The sequence below is a fragment of the Tiliqua scincoides genome, chromosome 1, assembly GCF_035046505.1.
Source record: "Tiliqua scincoides isolate rTilSci1 chromosome 1, rTilSci1.hap2, whole genome shotgun sequence".
NCBI lineage: Eukaryota > Metazoa > Chordata > Lepidosauria > Squamata > Scincidae > Tiliqua > Tiliqua scincoides.
The window spans coordinates 284672611-284690883 of NC_089821.1; the positions used below are offsets into that span (position 1 = coordinate 284672611).

The 18273-nt window shown below is 42.9% G+C and overlaps 1 protein-coding gene and 1 pseudogene across 3 annotated transcripts in view; one reads left to right on the plus strand and one right to left on the minus strand.

Annotated features, from left to right (window-relative positions):
* The window catches only part of ESRRB (estrogen related receptor beta), a 332439-nt gene that overhangs the window by 220163 nt on the left and 94003 nt on the right, over positions 1–18273 (plus strand). The gene's annotated exons all lie outside the window — the stretch shown is intronic.
* On the minus strand, positions 5247–5366 carry LOC136637572 (5S ribosomal RNA; annotated as a pseudogene).

Sequence of the window (18273 nt, forward strand, 5' to 3'; positions counted from 1 at the left end):
CACCTGTCCTTAGTTTTAGGGTGGCTGTGATGGGATTGGCTCAATCCTATGCTCTGTGATAGGAAAGTGGGTGGTGCAGGGGGTGTGGCAAGAATTTTCTGCTGTTTTTCTCTTCCCCATTTTTTCTGATGAGATTACTCCTACCTACTCCAGCTCTGTGTAGCTCTACTTAGCTTTTCCCCCAGCACTGGGAACATGCCTGTTGTCCGAAGGGGCTTGGGATACAATGTATGTCAACTCCTTTGTCCCTCCTGTGCCTCTCCCACATCACACCCCCAGTCTCTCTGCCAGTAGAGTTGTGCGGGCGTCTGAATATCATCTGAGATACAATGGTGCAGCATTTTTCCAGTTGCACAAGTGTCTGTGGTGTGTCCATCGGTGGGTGGGTTTCTGTACTGGCAGGGCTGTCATTGCACCTGTGTACGTGGAGATACACTGGTGTATCCTGAGGACAAGATGTCAAGTAAATATGACCTAACTAGTGAACGCTTTTGGAGTGAGTCATAATCACTGCCCCTTTAGGAAAAATGCAAACCTACAGAACTACCCTTGTCATTGCAAAGAATCATGCAAATGTGGGCTCCAAGATGCTATAAAGGAAGACATACCAATGCATAGTATACGAGATGAATGGGAGTGCCTGTTCTGTGTGAATGTTTTATACAGGAGATGGGACACAGTCCTTTGCTGGAACAGATGCCAACCAGTCCTTGCTTCACATCTTTACAAACCACCTCCGAATAACTTGGGCTGTCATGCCTTTTCTGGTCCATGTGCTGTAATAGCCTCAGAATGTGACTGTAGAAGGGCTCTGCAGCCCCCTACAGGACTCGGCTGACATTCAGCAACACATAGTTTTCTGCCAAGCCAAGGAAACATTGGTTGCTGCTGCTGAAATGAAGTGGAGGGTCAGGCATAGGATTCTTTTTGCAGATGTAATCCAGGGAGGTAATGAAATTACACTGTGGTTTGAACAGTAAAATACAAACTTCCTCTGCCATACTTTGATGATTGTTTAATCCCTATCTCAGGCACAGAATCATAATGCTTGAGATGGGGTTTACCGATTAGATTGTCTTCACTGACTTCCCTTGGCCGTTTTAGGATTCCGCCTTGCAGCGCATGTCCTTTTAATTGGTACAATCTCATTTTGTCTGGTATGGACACTGGGCAGTTATAAGCTGTTGCCTTGGTTATTAGCATTTTTACCAGTTTTTGTCTTGTGTGAACAGCTGTCCTGAGTAAACGTTTGTATACAGAGTAAACAGAGTATGTTGTAGTATTTTAACATTATTGATTGGGCATGCTCCCCCCTTTCCCCCAGATTAAGTATTTCTGAGCTCAAGTGATCCCATTTTCCAGAGGCTTTTTTTCTCCTATTATTTGGTCTGCATAATTTCTGTCACACTTGTTATTTTCACTTGTTTATATTCATGCTAAAGAACTTCTTCTGCCTTTGTTCCTTATATTCTTCATTTAATTCCTATATTATAACCGAGTTCAGCTTTAATCTTGCTTTATGGGCTAGGGTAAACTGCCTGAAGTTCCAGTTTATAACAGCACGGTGTTCTAGCTCCTTACGGAGAACTCTTCTGTTTTCACTGAATGACAAGATTGCTCTCATGGTGACTTATAGACAGTAGACCTATACACACTTACTGGGGAGTGAGTCCCATTGAACTTGTAGGATTGTGCTAAAGGAAGTTTATTCAGAGATAAGTACCACAGTCCTCAGTGGGACTCAGTCCCTAGTAAGTGTGCTTAGGACTACATCTCCAGGTGTAATTTTTAATTTTTTAGCAGTGAGATCCATGTTAAAAGGGCATTAGCTTGTGCTCTTACATGAATGTTCTGTTTCTGGCAATTATAATTCATTCAATTATTTCCATTTTTGCTCTCCTTGTATATTCCTTGAACCAGGAACATATTTTGCATTTCGTTTACTAATCTTTCGTATCATCTCATAGAGCTAAATACCACTTAATTTAATTAATTTTTAACCATGCCCAGGCCCTTTTGTCTAGATTTCAGTCTCTTTTTCAATGGCTGTATATTTTTAAGAACATGTGACTTGCTATCCAGTGATGTTCTGAATTTTGGCTGTTTTATATAGACAGTCATTTTCTAAATTTGAAAGACTGTGGTCTCAGGATAAACATTTAGGGCATGATCCTGCCAAAGTTAATAACTTCTGAAATCCCACTGATCGCAATAACAGACTTGGCACATGTTTAAATCTCTTCCACTGAAAGCACTGTGACTTTAAAAGTACTTAATTTTTTCTTGGATCAAGCCCTTGTTATTTTCCTGCATTAATTACTGTGCAGAGCTTTAATTTTAAAACACATAGGGCCCTGATCCTATGATTTTCACAAAAAAGTGATTACTGTGGACAGAATAAAAGCAGGAAATGCTGACATAATATCAGAAACGTGAGGTTACCCTAGTATTTCAGGCAGTTGTTTGAGTTTGGTAGAAAAATCATGAACTATCGAGGCTGTACTCTTGCACTTTTAGAAATCTGTCAATGGTATAGCAAGAATAATTTTAGTAATATCATGGAATCTATGGTTGATACTAATTCTTAACCATATATTTGAATTTTATTCCACTGCTGTCTAGTTCTGAAAGGTTATTTACATGCAGGTTTTTATCTTCCCTGTTAAAAGAAATAGTTTAGGAAGCTATTGAATGACTCCCATAATTTCTATAATGTTGGTCATATAATCAGAATTGATAGAGGAATTTTCATTACAAATCTCTTCTCATCAGGGACGTGCGGTGCAGGGGTGGCAGGTGAGGTGGAAGTGCCCCATCGTAGTCCATGGCAAAGCACCGCGGCTACCCTGCCTACTTACACCCAAGGAGGCTTTCTTTACACCTGAGAAAGCGGGTGTAAGGAAAGCTCCTCAAGTGTAAGCAGGTGGGGCAGGTGCAGTACTTTTCCATGGACTACAATGGGGCAGTTCTGCCTCACCTTCCACCCCTGCACCACACATCCCTGCTTCTCATGAAATGTTCTCTAAAAACATGAAGAAAATAGAAAAAAACTTTTTCCTTATCAGAGTGAAACATTTTATTATACAATTTGAACATGGTTTGAAATGGTAGTTTTTTTTTTTAATTATTGCTTTCGAGGATATTACAAGATACTTCTAGGATCTGCCCGAAGCTAAGTGCACCGAAGTCCGATTGATAGGCACTTTAAAGCCACATTGATTTCAAGTGGAAAGAATTAAGTATCTACAAACATACTAAGGCTTTTGTGGCTAAATGAGTTAAAAATTTAACATGTTGCTCAAGCCTTTAAGGGCACAATCCTAACCATGTCTACTCAGAAGTAAGTCCTATTTTGTTCGCGCTTACTCTCAGGAAAGTGTGGTTAGGATTGCAGCCTATGCCACATTATAAGAGCCATGGATTAAAACACATTATAGAATCTAGTTCCAACGTTTCACTTCCAGCTGTGGAAAGCATCTTCAGGGGTTGTAAAGACTTTGTATCCTCTCATCATACTGGCAGTAACCAACTGAACTAGAATTATAGGAACTAAATCCTATAATAAATAATAATAATAATAAAACTTTATTTTTATCCCGCCCTTCTCCCAAAAAGGGACCCAGGGCGGCTAACAACATATAAAACAAATCAAAACATAATTTCACAGATAAAAACATATTAAAAAACACATTAGCAGAACCCATAAAAACAGTAGTCAGAAGAGTCAGAATAAAAGAGCATAAAACAGCAGTTCTTAGAGGAATCGGGCCTGTAAAAAAGCAACTAAAAGATATATAAAAGATGTTAAAAAGGCCAGAACGTCAGAAGGCTTGGTTAAACAACAAGTTTATGTGTTTTAATCTGTGGTTTAAAGACTCGAGCAACATGTTAAATGATATTTTTCATTAAGTATGTTAACTCTAAAATGTGTTCTTTTCTTTTATAATTGCTTTTTTTTAATAGTGTAAAGCAGGGGTGCTCACACTTTTTTGGCTCGAGAGCTACTTTGAAACCCAGCAAGGCCCGGAGATCTACCAGGGGGGAAGGAAGCGTCTGACAGACACCCCCTTTAATGTATGGAGCCCCTGCTGGAGTCTAGTCAGTTTCGTCAGTTTTGTTGCTGCATGCCTGAAGAGCAGCTAAAGTGTCAGTTTCAGTTTAGTGTCAGCTATATATGTCAGTTTCGTCTAGTCACTAGACGAAACTGACATATTAACAGTTTGGAGAGACAGGGCTCCGCGATCTACTCATTTTGCCTCGTGATCTACCGGTAGATCGCAATCCACCTATTGAGCACCCCTGGTGTAAAGTGTAAATTGGAATTGGAATTTTGTATGTTTTTGTCAGAAGAAATGAAACTGGGATGGAATCAGTGGGATTTTAGAGGACAAGAAATGTTTAGAATCAGAATAAAGAAAAAAACAGACAGGTGGTCTGTGCTGTGTTGCATGAAGATGCTTCAGTCTTTGGTACATGGACACAGACTCCCTGATTCCTGAACCTCAACAAAAATAGCTCACTTATTTTCAAGGGAGAGCAGGTATTGGTCACAGCCAGAGGGACTAGTAACTTGCTGTTTTTGAAGCGCCAACTGGCATTCACAGGGCTCCCTTGAGAATCTGTTGTAGGAAGCAAGTTATGCTATTCAATCTTCATCATGTAGATTTCCTCACCTGGCCATGCATCTCATTCAACATTATAGAGCATTAGAGCTTAGAGCATTATAAGAGCTTAGAGCATTATAAGAGCTCTAAGCACAGTGTTGAATCTGAACACTTTTCACAATGAGAAATCTACAATGGTTATTTTAAGAAAACTTCAAAATAGACCCTCTCATGCTTTCTGATACTGAAGTTGGCTGACTGAAATACTTTTCAAAGATTCATTAAATGCTCTTTACCCATCTAGGAAAAGGTCTGTTCCATCTTGTGCAATTTGGTGAAGGACTCCAGTTAATGCAAATGAAATTTGCTTTGCAACTTGTTATCACTGCATCTGAAAATACGTAAGATCCATAAGATTCTTTCTGGGTGAATGGGGCAAAGTGGACAACAATTTGAATAGAATGCTACATAGCTAATAATCTTCAGATGAGTACTCTCACCCCCCCCCCCCCCAGTCCTTTGACTCCTGCTCTGCAAATCTGTTCAAAGTTTCTTTGGTTTTAAGCACAATCCGGACTTCTTCCAAGGTTATCATTCTTTACACTCGGTTGGCAACCTTCAGTCTAGAAAGACTATGGTATAAACCTACAGCACCCGGTATTCCCAGGCGGACTCCCATCCAAGTACTAACCAGGCCTGACCCTGCTTAGCTTCCGAGATCAGACGAGATTGGGCATGTGCAGGGTGACAGTTGCTGCCATTTTGAAGGCATAAGGACAGGAGCGACCAAAGAAAGCCTGTTCACACAATCTTTGTGGTATCCGGAGGGTCAGATGAAATAATGCTTAAGTGTCACACTCGCTGATATTGTGAAGATGCCATTGCGGCTTACTTTTGATAGAGTCTACTAAGAATTCTAGCTTTTTAGCTCTCATTATCAAAAATGTGTGGACAAGTGATGATAGGATTGGGATCAAGGAAGCAATTAAAAGGAAAATCATTGTTTTCTACCTTTGTTTCAGTCTATATTGCAAATTTATTTTAGGGCACAACTTAAGGGCTCAAATTATTTAAATTATTTTAAATTAAGCGCACCCAATTTTCAGGGAAAAAGGGGGTGGACAAGGCTTCAGATTCCTGCCCACAGAGTTTGCTGGCAAGTTGCTACTTGCTATCTCTCTCACCTCTGGTTGGCAATGGTGGGAAGGAGGGCAGGTGGCATCTCCCAGTGGCCAAATTTGGCCCAGGAGCCACAATTTGGTGACCCTTTACATCAGTGGAGGGAAACCCAAGAGAATCGCAGCACAGAGCTCAACCAGATGCATTTATAGGCTCAGATCACCAGCTGCTTCTTTCCGAGTTCAGGTTTCATGCTTTCAGTGCATGAAACGATTCATTTAGTCCTTTGGGAGTAATTTGGAGTGTGTTGAAGGAAGCTCCAGAGTAGTAACTGGGGAGTAGTTCGCAGTGCTAAGATGCTCAGAGGACAAAAATGCCAAATGAGGTGTGAGAAGAGATGGAGTGTGAAGTCGCTGAAGTTGCAAAGAATATTATTGGGATTTTTAAAAACAAAAACAGCACAATTCAGATAAGTAAAGGAGGACTGGGGTATGGAATCACATATTAGGCAAAGAAACAGGACAGAAAGGAAACCTAAAGCAGAGGGCAAGTTCCTGCGAGTGCTCAGGAGATGAAATTATGTTATCCCTGTATATGAAACTTAGGGCACAATCATGACCAGATCTACTCAAAAGTAAGTCCTATTTTGTTCAATGGGGCTTACTCTCAGGAAAGTGTGGTTAGGATTGCAGTCTTAGGCTGTGCGACCTACATGAGCAACCTTCACTTTAGCTGCGACCAAACAGTCGCCGCTAAAGTGAGTAGCCCCATTGCGGGACTGCTTCCCTTACCTGGGGGAAGGGGATGAACGTCCCCTTCTTCCGAGGAGCCACCCGCATGAGGCTCTGGATCTGGAGGGAGCCCTTTGTGGAGCCGCTGGGTCCCGCAGCTCCTGGCAGCTCAGGATTGGGCTGCCTGTAAGTGAAATATATAATGGGGATTTAAAGAAAACTTCAAATTTAGGCTTCAAATGCATAACACTGTATGTAGTGTCAGCCTCATGTGAAATGGATAGAAGTCGTAAAGGTGCTGAAGAAACAGATTACTTGCCACTTTAATTTTGAATTAATACCTCCGCAACAGAAACCCTAGGCTGGCTCTTCAGCAATTAATATAGACAATATATGAGCAAGATTCATGAAGTAACATTTGGAAGAAGTGAAGGCTGTAGAATACCTTGTGCAAGATTTCTGAGGCTACAAGAGGAGACAGGCATTGGTAAAATGATTGATGGAAGCTGATAATTGCTCCTGCCATGAATCTGAAGGCAAATGGGAATTAAAAGGTGGTTGGCATTATGCATTCCTCATTGAAGCAATATACCTTTAATTGCTTAATTGAGCACTCCTCATTTAAGCAATAGACCATGTTCACAACTGAAGTGTTTGAAGGAAGGTATTCAACTGAAGGCCAAATCAAGATCTGATACAGAGAGAATTGTTGAAAATCTAATGCTTGCTGTTTTATATGTTATATTATAAGATACATTCCAAAACCATGTACAGCTATATAGTTCGTCCTAATCCTCAGCCAGATTTGGCTGCCATTTTCACCAGTTGCAAAGAAAACACATTGTGTTCCCCAAGACCTGATGGAAACCCCTTTGTCAGTTTTAAACAACACCTGCCCCATTCATTGACGCACATCACTAACAGCCCAGTCCTGAGCTGCCTGAGGCACAGGGCTGCAGCAACGTCAAAAATGGCTGCTGCCGCATCCTGCACGCTCCGGGAAGCCGCTGCCGGCTGCTTGGGAGAAGGGAATTTTTGTCCCCTTCGCCCGAGTAAAGCGAGTAGCCCCACAATGGGGCTACTCAATTCACCCCCAACCCAAAGGTTGGTGCTGAATCAAGAGCCTCCGTGTAGGGCAGCAAGCCCAACATGGAGGCCTTGGATCCAGTGGACCTATACTGACACTGTTTGCCACCTCTACTGTTCTTTCAGAGGGAAATATGAATGCTCTTCCACTGATGTCTTATCATTGGTGAAAGAAGCTTCTTCAGCCAAAACAGTGTGCTGTATCTAGCAAAGGGGGGGGGGTGCTTTGGAAAGGAAAGGGGATTTCAATCCCCATATACCTACATAAGACTCCCACACTGCAATGGGTCTCCTCAGACCTGCACCAGCTATTTGAAGAGAGAAAGTGTTGGGGAGACTGATACTGAAAGGGATAGGATTCGGCCTGTGTCATCCCCTGCCCCCATTCTGTCCCCTTTCTGCCCAGTTTTGCCCCCTCCCTGCCCGTGAACTGCCCTCCCCTCTCCCACCTCAAGGGATCTTACCTGCTCTGGTGGGTGGCCAGCAGTCCTCCAACATATACGGGAAGGCTCTGACCTTCCTGCTGGCTCTCAGGCAGTGCACTACTCTGTATGCTATTGGAGCGCCCTTTACAGCTGTCTTGCAGCAGTCACCGCTGGCAGTCACTGCTAGTGTTCGGCTGGTGGCTGGGCCCAACTGAGTTGTAAGAAATCCATTTCTTGAACTGGTGCTCCAGAGATGGAGAAAGATGATCAAAACAGTGATATTTAAATATGGTCTGGAAGTATAGATAATAGCTGGCACTTATGCACAGTAATAATTGGCAACTCAGTGCACTCATGCAGATTTATGGAGGCTACCATGTTTGTGAGCTAGGCAGCCTCAAGCCATGGTGGTCTTAGGGCTTTTTCATATGATCAGTTTTCTAGTTATAGCAACCCCCAAATTCACATGAAACTTGGACGGGTCTCTTGTCAGTGGGAGAATCTGAGGCTGAAGCAAGTTGAAAGAGTTGTCAATCCTTGATAAGATCAAGGGATCTTAATTTGACTGTCTTTCATCACAGGGTCAGTGATAACACAAACAATAGTAGGATTGTTATCTCTGGTAGGTGGAGTTCTGGAGGTGCCCCTACAGAAACACAGTGACATCTGAATGAACTAAGCAAGGGTATGTTGCTGATCCTATAAGGAATTCTTTGTTCATGTGGACCAGGTGCATTATTTTGGAATAACAACCCACATGTAAACATCTTTGTATCTTGATTTTGCCAAGAAGCAAACTTCTTGGCAAAAGTATTTGTCATAATTCCCAAAGGGTGCTACAGGCAATGGCTAGGGAAGGATCAACCTTTGATATCTCTCAGTAGAGTTCCAGTTCAATCTTTGGTGTTTATCCATGGAATAAAGAAGTGGACGACAACTGTATGATTACTCCCTAGCATCTTAGAGCTTATTCCTTGGTAGCAAAACCAAATTCACGAAAAGCACGCAGTAGAATCTAGAACTGAGCTGAAACTGTGTTTGTGTTCTTTGCATAAACATCACACTGTGCAGAACTTTCCTCCTTTCATAAATTTTTTGGGTGCCCTTGGTTAGCTCGACAGTAGGGCAATACATATCACTGAATGAACAGTGGCAGGAGGGGGACTTGCACCAATGTGCTCTGACATTGGTGCAAGTGCAACTACTGACACTGCCCCTAACATCCAATGGCCTACATGTGCACAACTTCATATGATTAGGACCCTGGTAGATGGTGAGATTTCTCACTCGTGGAAGTTGCTCAAACACTGAATGATAAGTCACTGGGGTGGGACCAGCAGGTGTAAGCCTATCCTCCCACTGCACATCTACTATCATTTAAGAATACAGGTGGGAGATCCCATATTGAATACTACCCCCTTTCAAAAGTTTGCAACATGTAGAAAGCAGCGACAAGTGCAGGAAAGTGTCTAGCCTAGCTTTTGCTTGCTCCAGTGTGCTAGCTTTTCACATGCACTGTGTTTTTGACATGGGTGAAGATCCAAATATGGAATCCTTGTATCTGCATCATGAAGTGGTACCACGCTCCTTTTTCTGAATGTTTGAATCAGCTTTCAGTCAATGGGATGGGACATCTCAGGGCCCAATCCTATCCAATTTTCCAGCACTGGTGCAGCTGCAATGCAGCCCCAAGTTAAGGGAACAAATGTTCCCATACCTTAAGGTGGCCTCTGTGACTGCTGCCCTACCACAAGATGCACTGCATGCCCCATTGGCACAGCTGCACCGGCACTCAGTAAGGTATTTTGGCAAGGTATTTTTGATGGCAGTGTCCATTAGAAGATTGGAGGCATGTGTATAGGAAAGCAAGGGGCTTGCTTGCTATGAATCATCGCTGTTTCCTATTGTATGTTGTTCATTTCAGGGCTAAAAGACAGTGAAGGGACTTACCTTTGCAAAAATAAATGGACATGGGAGTTAAATAGATTGTGAAAGGGTGAAATCTGATTGTGAAGACTGGCAGGAGTTGGAGGGTTAACTCTGAACAAGCGTCCCAAGATATGCTTTTTCAGTTTTGTTCAAACTTATGCTTGTGTATTTATTCAGCAAGGAAGGATAGGATATTTGTTTCCAGCAACACAGCCCCAGAATGAACTTAATATCATTGAGTTACCAAAAGGGTTTGTTGGTTTCCAGGAGGCAGCAAACAGCAGCACTCAGTAAAATTAATAACAATGAAAGTACATCTTATAATTCATCAATCTTTTGTTTCCGGCATTGGAGCAGTGTGGTGTGGGCTACTCAGGTTACATAAGGACCAGCACTTTCATTATAGCCTTCCCTTCCCCCAGCTCTCATTTCTCAGGAATGGTATGGAGCATAGCCTTCTTATGGTAGAGGCAAAAGGGATTTTGGAAAACCTGCATATTCCAGATGAGAAATGGGCAAGGTGTAACAACCTCCCTTCCCTGCCCTAACAAATGGACAAAGCTTTTCAAAGCTTCGGTGGCATCAATACAAGCCAGGTCTGGCTTTAAGAATGAAACATGGAAACAGATTAATCTACATCATTGTTTAATGGCCTGTAGTGGGTTAAAATTGTGTGTGTGTGTGTGTGTGTGTGAGAGAGAGAGAGAGAGAGAGAGAGAGAGAGAGAGAATGCAGTGCTCTCATGATTGTGGGTCTCTGACATCGCTAGCTAATAGCAGGTGTGTGGTGACAGAGCTGTTTCCTCTTGAAGTTGGTTGGTATTCTTATTCTCGGTGTACAACAGCTTCTGCTGTGAATGAACCCCCATTATCTAAATGCTGAGTATCAAATCTCATGGCTCTTGGACTCTTTCTGCATGTTTTTTTTTTTTTTTCCCGGTAGGTAACTAGTGCACAGTGTCTCAGTAAGTGAATAACTTCTGATTATCTGAACATCTCCTTATTGACTGTTGAGGGGAAAAAAATGAGACTGTTTTCTATACTTATGTCTAAGCCATTGACCACACTTCTATCAGTGTGTCAGTATCCTAATTCTACACATGCACATCACTTACAGAAGAGTCTTTAATTCTGCCTCAAGGCTGTTAATGATTCTTTATTTGCTGGTTTGGTTGGTTTTGCTTAGTCTTTAGACCTGTTCTGCTCTAAGGCATAATAAAATATCTGATTAAAAATCAATTTGAGTAAAAGAAACTAAAAATATCATTTGCTAGAAAAACCATCCTAAAAATAGTCAGGTCTTATAAGAAGACCACCTGGAAGTGATGCTGAACAATAGGGGCAGATACCGTGTTTCCCCGAAAATAAGACCTAGGGTGTTTTTTGGAAATTACTGAAATATAAGACCTACCCCACAAGACCTAGTTGTGATCAGGGCCGGGGGGGGCGGGAGGGGTCCTTGGGCAGGGTGGGTGGACAACATGACCGGGAACGCTGCACTCCCGTGCACCACCTAGAAAGCGCCTGCTGTGCTGCCTTGGGCAGAGGACTCTGAGGAGGAGCTGAGGCGGGAAGCAGCAAGCGAGGCAACCCTGGGCTCTGAGGCTCTCTACACCTTCCAGGGAGTAAGTCCCATTAACTATAAAGGGACTGACTTCTGAGTAGACAGGCAGGCAAGCATCCTCCTGGGTGCTGAGGGGATATTTTTGTAAGGTATATTTTTGTACATGAATGACTGTGGATTGTTGTACATTTAAAAAAAAAAAAGACCTACTCCGAAAATAAGACCTAGTGTGTTTTTTTGAGCCAAAAAAATATATAAGACAGTGTCTTATTTTCGGGGAAATACAGTCTGTTCAACGTACTATTGCAATTATAATGGGTTTGTATTAATAAGAACATCAGAACAGCCCCACTGGATCAGGCCATAGGCCCATCTAGTCCAGCTTCCTGTATCTCACAGCGGCCCACCAAATGCCCCAGGGAGCACACCAGATAACAAGAGACCTGCATCCTGGTACCCTCTTAAATTAGCTACCCCACCCACCCTTGGGAAACCCCGAGAAGGTCAATGAACCTACCTGTACTTTATATTGTTAGAAATTGAAAGAAATATCCTCTGCTCCAAAGATGAAATAGTCTGAAAAGAAAAGAAGAAGAAGCCAAATGAACACGAAGCAGAAATATGGGGAAGGAACTTGACTTTGTGGCTCAGGCTGTGGATTGCATTTGAAAATGTCATCCCTTGTGTTTTACTTTGATCACCCAAAAGAACAAATATTATTTAGACATCATTGTAGTAAAACTAAAGTACCTTTCTTGCCACTTCCTTTTTGATGGAGTAAAACAAGGTGCTTATTTTCTTTAAGGGCTCAGACAGGTGTGTGCAACACCTTAGGGGTGAAATTTTCCTTTCAGTTCCTTGTTCTGGTCCCATAGCAGTGGATTTCTGCAGCTAATCCATCTGCCTCTTTGAGTTTGGGCCAGTTCTGTTTGGGCTGCTATTCCTTCAGTGCCATCAATTGTTCACTTCAGTTAAAAGTTCTGAATATTTTTCCATATGCATATTTTGCTTGCAGTTGCATTCATCACAGGTAGCCTTTAGGGTGTATAAACAGCATGCACTTGCCAGAGTAAAGTTGACTGGGCATGAAAGAGTAAAAACGTATTGCAAAAAGTTGAGATGTTGTACATGTTGAGATAATATGGAACTAGATAATGCTTGCTCATATAAGTGTGACTATAAGCAGGTTTGTGAAAAGCATGGCATATTTGGAATGGGCAGAAGAATTTGCAGAACCACTTTGAGACATGATGGAAATGCAGTATTGGAACGGAATCCCTTTAAAAAACATTCAGCGACAAGTCTAGTTTCACACTTTAATAGTCCCCAGACTGGCAGCTACTCAGAGCAAAAGGGGTTTCCTTTGCATATTGTATGTTACCAATGATGTCTTACATTTTGTGCAAATCTGTTCTGCGTCTACTGACAGAGTGGCCACCTCAATCTAATATGCAGGCCTGAGATAAAATATGCTACACTGAATATTTAATGCTGGCAGATAGAATTTACTGGGCAACTATTTCAGTTGTGATTCATTGTGTAGGGGTTTGAGGCGGGCGTGCCCCAGCGAGAGGCATTTGAAAAGTTATAACATTATTTAAAAGTAATAACATTTGAAAAGGCATTTGAAAAGTTGCCTCTACTCATTGTTTTTTATGGTGTTGGTTATTTAGTTATACATATACAGACCACATCAAAAGCACCATAAGGGAGAAACAAACTTCAGTTCAACAAGAGCAGGAGACGAATTAATTCAAATAGTATAAATACTTTAGTACTAACTAATCCAGGTAGTGTAAATTCAGATGAGTTGTATTTTAGGATTGTGTGGAGAGAGTGTAGGGGTACCACGTGTCTTCCATTTGCGAAAAAGCTAGCAGTGCTGAAGCAATGCTTTGAGTGATCTTAGGATACAATCCAATGAGTTCCGAGCAGTTAGCTTGTCATCGTAGGACTGTTTAAAAAAAATGGAAAAGGAATAATTTGCATTGCATTCAGTTTCTTACAGCACAATCTTATGCATTTCTACTCAGAAGCAAAGCACATTCAGTGGGACGGGCCCAGTCCTATTCAGGCCTTGTGCTGCAGGAACTCCTATCCCTGAAGCTAAAGGTCCTTTACAGTGATGCAGAAACTAGTTTCATGAACTGTTTCATGCTTCCTGTCTGCTTCCGCATTAAACAGGTCATAACCGAAAATAAGCACTTTTTCTCATTTAGGAGCTCATTCACTACAAATGACAGAAGAGAAAATACACAAATCTTGATCATATTTCAAGATATGAGAGAGCCCAATTTTCATGTGGGCTGCCCTTTTAGCAGTAGCTCCTCAGCATTGCTCAGCAGCTGAGAGCCTGAGGGCCGGATAAAAAGCTTCCGTGGGCCGCATCCGGCCCCTGGGCCTTATGTTTGACATCCCTGATCTAATAAGAGAATGGGAAAAAACTAGACTATGGAATAAAGGTTCAGGTTGCACACTGGCCCTGGATACAGTGCTGGAAATCCTTGGGGATCCTATGAAAGCTAGGGAGACAGAGAATTCCCAGGCAGAAAAAGGATTCGTTTTTCTTCTCAGATTTTTCTTTGTAAGAAAATCCTCTCCAGTCTTTCTGTATTGTCTCTGTTGCTGAGGCCGCCTCAAATGTTACATTTCTTATCTGCACAAGCTGTCCTGGCCATTGCCAGGTATGCAGATGAACTGGCCACAGTCCAAGACAATGGGCTAAGTGCACTTAACTCTAGATTGGATTGTGGCCACTGAGTGTATCATAATGATTGACCAGCAACAGCCTTCACAACTGAAGGACAGTTTTTCTAGCTACGACAACATTGTTTGTCCAATTGCCTATTTCATGAACTACATTTGTATATATGAACATGATTCCAGGGTTACCTGGAATGGCTGTGTATACAAGATAATGTCCGGACTGATCTTATGAGCAGATGAAACTGGCTTTTACTAAATTCAGATCATTGATCCATCTAGGCCTGAGTATTGTCTAGTCTAGGGTTTCTCAAACTCTCCCCCCTCCGCAACCCACCTGTTCTGTGGCAGAGGACGCCGTGACCCACCTTCTTCCTTGGCGCCTGGCCTCAGCAGGCCTCTGGAAGCAACTGGAAGCCACTCTCACGAACCTGGTTCTGTAGGTCTGTGGTGGCCCACTGCAGCCTCCAATTGCATCCAGAGGGCTCCAGTTTGGAACCAACTAGATGCAAGGGTGTATGGGAGGACCCAGTGATGAACCCACCAGACAATGGGTCATGGCTCACCAAGTGGGTTGTGCCCCACAGTTTGAGAAACCCTGATCTGGTCCAACTGGCAGTAGCTCTCCAAAGGTTCAGACAGAGCTCTATCCCATTCCTGCTATCAGATATCCTTTATCCCTGGGGATATAAGGGATTGAACCAAGAACCTTCTGTGATCTGGACTACCGCTCTCTCCTGGTGCCTAGAAATCAGACACAACATTAAATAAGTTTAACATGTTGGTCTCAAATTAATAACATTCTACTCATGAGTTTCTTGGGTTCTCTCTGATGGAAGGTTCTTTTTCATTTGATATGTAATTCTATTTGGAAAATGTCCAGTGTATTATTTTGGGATTTCTCTATAGGGAAAGTCAGTAACAAGTAATGCTCACATTTGGTTTCTGATGAACTCGGCCAAAATGACTGTCAATGTTTTGGATTTGTATAGGGTGAACATACCCAGTTTTCAATCGCCTTTACCAACTCCCTCTTCAAAAACATCTGTTAATTTCAAGAGTTCTGAATGGTCCCCAAGCAGAAAGGAATGACCTAAAGAAGCATTGCAGCCTCAGCAGAAAGAATGGTGTGGTTTCTATCCCATTCCTAACGGTATATGACTGGAAGAGAGCGGTGCAGCCTTTAAGTGAACTGCAAAATGGGACACTCCTTACTGAGAAAGTGGTGCAGTTTATCGACAAGGGCTAAGGCAGCTCCAGGAAGCTCCCCAGCCCAGCTGGCTCACTTGGTCTCTCCATATCAACCAGGGATTTTCAGACTGGGGGGTCGCGACCACCCTCATGGCTGAGGGTGAGGCCAGGGTAGAGGAGAGAATTGACTCTTGCCAGTCAGAGATTGCTTATACAGGATATCTATACAAGGTAACAGTGGATGTCATTCCTGGAAACCTTTGCCTGTGTCACAAAAGATCAGTGGGCTTTGACTCAAGCCACCTCTCCCCACTTGGATCAATGCAAACCTTGGAGTAAGAAGCAGGGGTTGGCAGTGCCTGCTCCTTTCAGGTCTGGCATTGATTAGGAGGAGGCTGCAAATAAAATGAGACTGTATGGCCCTGATAACCCATTCTCAGGAACCTGTTAGACTAGGGCCAAAAGGCTCCTCATCTCCATCGCGGCCAATGAAGCCGTTTCATTATACTGAAAAGGTTAATTGCACTGCAAGCTGGCATCAACTTCAGTACTTGCTGAAACTACTCAGCAGCAGGAGGGCCAAAAATTGCCTGGAGAGGAAGGAACTTGACTATTCAGACCAGAAGCAAAGGTCACTCCCTTCAACTTGGCTTTTGCAAAAGAATAGATAGACCACCAGTAGTTAGTGGGACCAGAAAGAAAGCCATACCAAATCACCCCTTTCTCTTGAACAGTTCTCAAAGAAAGGGCAACTAACTAACTAACTAACTAACTAACTAACTAACTAACTAACTAACTAACTAACTAACTAACTAACTAACTAACTAACTAACTAACTAACTAACTAACTAACTAACGGCGCAATCCTAACCCCTTATGTCAGTGCTTTCCAGCACTGACATACGGGCAATGCAGCTCTGAGGTAAGGGAGCAAACATTCCCTTACTTTGAGGAGGCCTCTGTGAGTGACACCCAACTGCAGGATGCAACACGCATCCCATTGGCACCGCTATGCCAGTGCTGGAAAGTACTGACATAAGGGGTTAGGATTGTGCCCTAACTAACTAAGGGCCCAATCCTATCCAATTTTTCAGCGCAGATGCAGCCACAATGCAGCCCTCCATGAAGTCTCCATGCAGAGGCCTCCATGACTGCACCCCCACCACAGGGTGCAGTACACATCCTGTTGACATGGCTACATTTTTTAGATTTTGATGCATCTTTTTAGATTGTGAGCCCTTTTGGGACAGGGAGCCATTTAGTTATTTGATTTTTCTCTGTAAACCACTTTGTGAACTTTTAGTTGGAAAGCGGTATATAAATACTGTTAATAATAATAATAACACATTGGTGCCAGAAAGTTGGATAGGATTGGGCCCTAACTAACTAACTAAAAAAGAGTGCAAACAGTCTGTCTGTTTCAGACCCTTTTCCTCAGCCCAGTGGAATGGAAGGCTATAAGAGAAGTAAAGTAGACTGGCGGGGGGGGGAGGGGGAGTTGCTTTTCATTTCTGAATCTGGGTATTCCTCTGTGAAGGAGAAGAAGTGGACACTGTTTATTTATTTATTTATTTACTTATAGCTGTTTAACAAAAAGTAGTTCACAAAGTGGTTTGCAGAACTAACTAAATGGAACAGTGGGGCCCCAGTATCTGCGGGGGTTCTGTTCTTGAAGCCCCCCTCTTGTGGATACCAGAAACCACAAATATACAGGACACTTACCCCCCCCCCCCAATTCCTCCATTACTTCAGAGGTTCTCAAACTGTGCATCGTGACACCTTTGGGCGTTGCGAGACCCAGTTTGGGATGGTGCAGGTTCCCCAAACCCATGGGGCCAGCTAACCTGGATCCTCTGGAGGTGAGGGGGACTGTGCTCCCCCCCACCTCTGGAGGCTCTTTTGGGCCCCCCAGAATGCCATGTGCATCTGCTCATGGCCTTTGCAGAGCTCAGAATGACTGTTAGAAGCAAAAAAACCATAACTTCTGGTTTTTCGGAAGAACCAGACCTGACATTTTAATGCCTTTAAAAGGCAGAATGAAGGCCAATCAGCCCTCTCACCATTGGATGCGTCACTATGGCTGCATCAGTGCCAATAGTGGGGGATAGCCTTGGTTAGACTACCCTTTCTTCCACTGTTGAAACCAACTTGATTTTAAGGACTCTGAATCTCTTCTTTGGACTATATAGTGGGAAAATAGAGACCTAGAGATCTGTTTGAAGGACAAAAGAGTGTGTGTTTGTGTGTGTGTGTGCTTGCATATGTGGGAGGGGAAAGAGGCTGGTCAGACTGGTGTCAAGGAGGGCAGGTTGGTGTTTTGAAACATTTTTCCCATGTGTATTAGGATCCTGGCAGGAAGGGCGCAGCAAAGAGCTCTTTCTTTATTACAATGTATGTTTTATCTCTGCAGTCTTCGTGCAGACTTAGTTTAAAGATCTCAGCTCAATACCATTAGTGTATCTCTGCTGATGGCCCTTTATAAAATTGATTAGAAACTGGGCTTTTGCATGTGTGTGTGTGGGCTCTAATCTGATTTGAGTCCGAGATGGTATCTTTAATTCAGTGCATTGTGGCAACTAACTCACAAACTTCAGCGAGAGTCAGGGCCCCTAATTTGGTTTGAGAATACATTAGCAAAACAAGCTCAGAAGGCCCCTTTTGGGAGGGGGGCCTGGTTGGGGGGGGGAGGTTGACTGGGGAAAGACTGCTTGATAGAGAATGGCAGATTTAAACCAAGATTCTGGGTATGAAATTCCTGCAATGGTTGGGGACGATGACACACGAAATAAAAGCAGAAGCTTGATTAATTGCCGACCAGTCTTGCACAAATAGTGGCCAGCAAAGTGAACCTCAAAGTTGGATTAACTCTTAGCATCCCAGGCAAAGGCGGGTGGTCAGTCAGCTATGTGTTGAACATTTTCA